At 43.9% G+C, this 4,955-nt stretch overlaps 1 pseudogene; it reads right to left on the minus strand.

Moving 5' to 3' along the window:
* Nucleotides 1-309: 309 nt before the first annotated feature.
* On the minus strand, nucleotides 310-843 carry LOC142461685 (NHP2-like protein 1 pseudogene; annotated as a pseudogene).
* Nucleotides 844-4,955: the final 4,112 nt, after the last annotated feature.

Raw genomic sequence — 4,955 nt, forward strand, 5'->3', positions numbered from 1 at the left:
CCCCACTCATGGTCAGGGGCACACTGGTAGCTGAAGATGCCCAACAGGCTCACCAAACACAAGCCCCCACGCCCCCCAAGTGACTCAGCCCCTAGAAAGCAAAGGAAGGCTAGCAATCCTTCACAGTATGTAAGGTTCTGTGTGCAGGGCACACAGGGTGCCCAGTGGCTGCTTGGAGCGGGCCCAAGCTCAAGCCAGAGCTCTGACTCGGTTCTACAAGGTTGCTTCTGGCTGATCCCTGCCTCTGAAAGTAGCCCACGTGCGGCTTTCCTCTAGGCACTAGCTCTGGGTCCAAAGGGAGCAGGAGGAGATGGCACAGAGGAGGAGGGAGAGAAAGGGCAATGAAACAATACAAAAATTCGGAAACCAGGACAATATTTTACAATGATGAGGGAACGGCCGAGAAGACCACACACCAGCCCAGAGCATCTCCGACCCCCGCCCTGGACAGGGGCCTAGACGAGCAGCCTCTCGATGGACTGCTGGACGGACTGGATCTGCTGCTTCAGCTGCGAGCCCTCCTTGATGGTGGTGGAGCAGGCGATGACAGGCCTGGACACGCCACAGGTCCGGCCCAGGGCCTGCTTGGAGCACACAAACACATAGGGCACATTCTTGTCCTCACACAGCAGCGGGAGGTGCAGGATGATCTCCAGCGGCTCGGCATCCGCGGCCATCACGATGAATTCCGAGATGCCTCTGTTGAGGGTTTTGGTGGCCTCATTGGCTCCTTTGCGAAGCTGCTTGTAGTTACAGGACTGCTGAACAAGTTCCAACAGCTTCTTGGTGAGGTGGGCATCTGCGAGGGGATAGGCTTTCGGATTTACATCTGCCTCAGTCATGGCTGCGGTTCTGTGGACTTGCCACTCCGGGAGGAGCGCGGTCGAAGTTGGAGCAAGAGTGGTGCCTGAGCCGGAAACGTTTCCATGTATTCTTGATGCCTCCTCCTATAGTAAATCATTGATTCAATGATCAAGTTGAAGCCAGTTGGCTATTGATGCAAACAGCCAAGTTAGTATCCACTTCCCATTCAGAATCTTCTCTATTCAACAAGACAAGATCAAAAGATTGGTAAGAGATAAGATGTTTTGGGGTTTTTTGTGCCCCATTTTGTGATATAGATGGAAGTACCTTTCACTTCTACTTGACTAATCACAAAGACAAAACAGAGGCCACTTTTAAAAAGACTATCCTACAGGATCTAAGGAGACCTGGTAGTGTAGGGGTTATGCTTAGTGTTGCTAACCACAAGGTCAGCATATCAAACCCACCAACTGATCTTCTGAAAGCCTGGAGAGAAGTTCTAGTCACTTCTATAGGGTTGGTATGAGTCAGAACTGATTTGATGGCTGCTCATTTGTTTATTATTTTGTTTTAATTTTTAGAGCAGTGCGTATGCCCCTGCAACAACAAATGATCAATTTCCTGCTTTCAGTCTTCTGTAGATAGTGCCTTGTACACATGAAGTGTGGCTGCTTTTTGAAAATGGGATGTTTGGGAAATGTAGAGATGTAGCTGTAGGGTCTAAAATTCATCCCCCTTTCCTTGACAAACCCTGGGCCCATAAGATGGCATCTTTCATATTTGCCTGGTGGCAACTCTAAGCATATTAGTATTTTCTTAGAGTTTAGACAGTTTCTTTACTTTAATCCTGTCTGAGTTCCCTACCTTTAAATTGTATTTCAATTAAAGTCAATGAATTGTTGATAACATTGGTTTCATATGTTTTGTTTTAATGTCTGGTTTTATTTATATAAAGCCCCGCTAAAGAAAGATATTTGTATGGAATATCAGTATGTGTTTCAGTTATTTCTTTAAAACTTTCTTAAATAATATTTCACATAGCTTAAAGGAAAAAGTTAGAATTAATTTAAAGGCTCTGTTCATACATTAAGGAACCCTGGGTAAGCATTGCCTTGCTAACTGCAAGGGAGGTGATTTGATGAACCCAAAAGCAGTGATTTCGGGTATTGGTCAGTAAGTGACATTTTAAATTGACTATTGAGGTACAACTCTAGGGGGTTCAATGGTGTTACCCCACAAATTAATATCTTCCTGGAACCTCAGAATGTGACCTGACTTGGAAATAAGGATTTTTGCTGATGTAATTCAGTTCAGATCAGGTCACAGGGGCTTAGACCAAAAACTAAACTCAAAGCTACTGAGTTGATTCTGACTCATAGGGACCCTGTACAGTATTTCCAAGACTGCACATCTTTATAGATGCAGACAGGCTGATGGACTAGTTCAATGCCTAACCCTCAGCACCACCAGGGCTTCTTACCTTCTAAATAGAAGGTGACAATTCTACCTATTCTGCTTCTACCCAAAAGCCACTATCATCCAGTCAGCTATAACTTATAGGGGCCCTATCTGTAGTTTCTCAGACTGTCCAGCTTTATGGAACAGCCAGCCTCATCTTTTCCCTGAAGATCGATTAGTAGATTTAAACCACTGATTTTGAGGTTAGCAGTCCAGTGCCTAAGCTCACCAAATCCAGTCACTGATGTCCTCATAAGAAGAGGAGAGGACAAAGAGCAACCCAAAGAGGAGGTCATGTGCAGATGAAGGCAGAGATGGAGTGGGGCAACTCTGACCTAAAAGGTGTTGACCTCCCCCGGAAGCCAGAAGAGGCAAAGAAGTGTTCTTCCGCAGAGCCTTCAGAGAGACCGTGACCCAACGCACTGCTTGATTTTGAACCTTTATGCTCTAGAATTGACACAGTGGCTGCAACAATGGGTTCAAACAAGAGCAATGTGAGAACAGCCCAGGCCCAGAGCGTGTCCTTCTGTTAACATAGGGTCGATACGAATCAGAGCCAGTTTGATGGTACCTAACCACAACACTCTCCAGAGTGCATTTCTGTTGTTTCAAACCATCCACTTTGTGGTCACAGAGTAACCTAGGTAAAAACCAACAATGTTGGATGATAATAAGGAATCCTCTCACATAGCCACGACAGAAAAAAATATCAATAGCACATCCCAATCCCCAAAGCTGTGTATTCAGAGAATAGTGCAGTTTGCAATCATTGTGTCCCCATGGGCTGGGTATCTTGAGTTTGCCTTGGGAACAAAGGACTCTGAGTAAGGCTGGGGTTTTAAAATACCCTTCAGAGGTGAAATGTGTAAGTTCAGCCAAGGGAGATTAAGAAACCCTCATCTGCCTTAAACAAGACACAAATGTGCTGCTGAACTTCGGGGTCACAGTACCTGCCTACTTGAAGCGCCTTTGTAGGACTGGAGGAACCACGGGAGGCATTGGGTAAACCCTGCGACTCCTGTATTCCTACTGATGCCTGGACTTGTAAATGAATTTCTGCGTGAAGAATTAGAATCTGGAGAAAGACAAGAGGGTGTGTAGCAGAGATGTGTTCGTTTTGCTGTTTTTCTGCTCACCACCATTTCTAGCGATGAACTGATTGATGTGAGAAATTAGCTGTTCTGTTGAGAGTTCACGATAGCATCATGCACTGTACCTCAGGTAAGGTTTTGACTCTCCTATATTGGTCTTTGGTCCATGTTCCCTCTCTAGTAGTCTCCTGCATTAACTCTCTCCTGTTGTCACACCAAGGTTGTAGTGAACAGAGGCAGTCATGGCTCAGTGGTCGAATTGCAGCCCCTCCTGCAGGAGGATGGGTTCAATCCCCAGCCAGCTGGCCTCATGTGTGGGCTTGTGGTTTGCTATGATTCAGAAGCACTTTCCATGCACTTCCAGACTAAGGCAGGCAAGAAGAGTGCTCAGGTGGTCTACCTCTGACAATCTTCCAATGCAGACCCTGTGGACTGCCATGGTCAGAAGCTGATCAGGAGGATGAGCAGTGCTTTGTTCTGTTGCCCTTGGGTCCCCATGAGTCTGGGATAACCAGCTGACAACTAACGAACAATAGCATCTCTGAAGATGACTCCTCTGATGAATGCTTTTGCTCGTGCTTTTTATTCCTAAAAATGCCTTTATTTCCTTCACTTCTATCAACACCACCTAGGTGTTCATTTAACAATGAAAGGTCTCCTTTGGTTGGGTGAACATAAATGAAGTTAATGACTAGAGCAGAGTAGAATTCTTCCTAATACATAGGATTCAATTATGATTCTGTTTTTCAGAGATGGAAGAGAAAAAACACAGATTAGTCTATTAAAGAAACAGAAGACCATCCTCATATATTTAAAGCTAGTTATTATTAATGACCAGCACTGTTATTATCCTCATTTTATTCATACATGGATGCCATTCTTTCTGATTGATACATATTATAATAGACAAACATTTAGAGAAGGAATGTATCAGTAGATACAATGTAGATATGAGAGTCCTAATGATCGAACTAATTCTCTGCCTCCCATTAAGTTTTTACTTAAAGGATTAGTCTCTTAGAAATGTTTAATAAGGGCTGTGTTTAGCTTCAGGAATAAGGGAAGGGGAAAAAAGTACTTACTATGTAACAAGTTAGCTGTCTTTTAAAAAAAATGTGTTGTAACATCACATTTGCCAATTCAACATCTTTTACATGTACAATTCTGTGACACCAATTACATTAATGATGTTGTAGAGCTATCACCAGTATCTGTTGCCAAGTTTTTCATTACCATAAACAGATACTCAGTGCTTTATAAACAATGATTTGCCTTTTGCCCTCTTCCTGTCGCTGGGAACTACTGATACATTTTGGTCTTGCTACCGTTGCTTAAAGAAGCCTTGAAGGTGTTGTGGGTTACGTGTTGGGCTGGTAACCAACCACAAGGTTGGCAGTTCAGCAAGATCAACTGTTCTTTGGGAGAAAGACTAATCTCTAGAAAAAAAATTTACAGTCTCAGAAACACACAAGGGGCAGTTCTACTCCATCCAATAAGGTCAAGATGAGTCAGAAACAACTCAATGGCCGTGAGTTTGGCTTTAAGAGATTGGATTGTTGTTTATTCTAGAAATTTTGTGTGAGATCATCTACTATTTGTCCT

Source organism: Tenrec ecaudatus, chromosome 11, assembly GCF_050624435.1.
Source record: "Tenrec ecaudatus isolate mTenEca1 chromosome 11, mTenEca1.hap1, whole genome shotgun sequence".
NCBI lineage: Eukaryota > Metazoa > Chordata > Mammalia > Afrosoricida > Tenrecidae > Tenrec > Tenrec ecaudatus.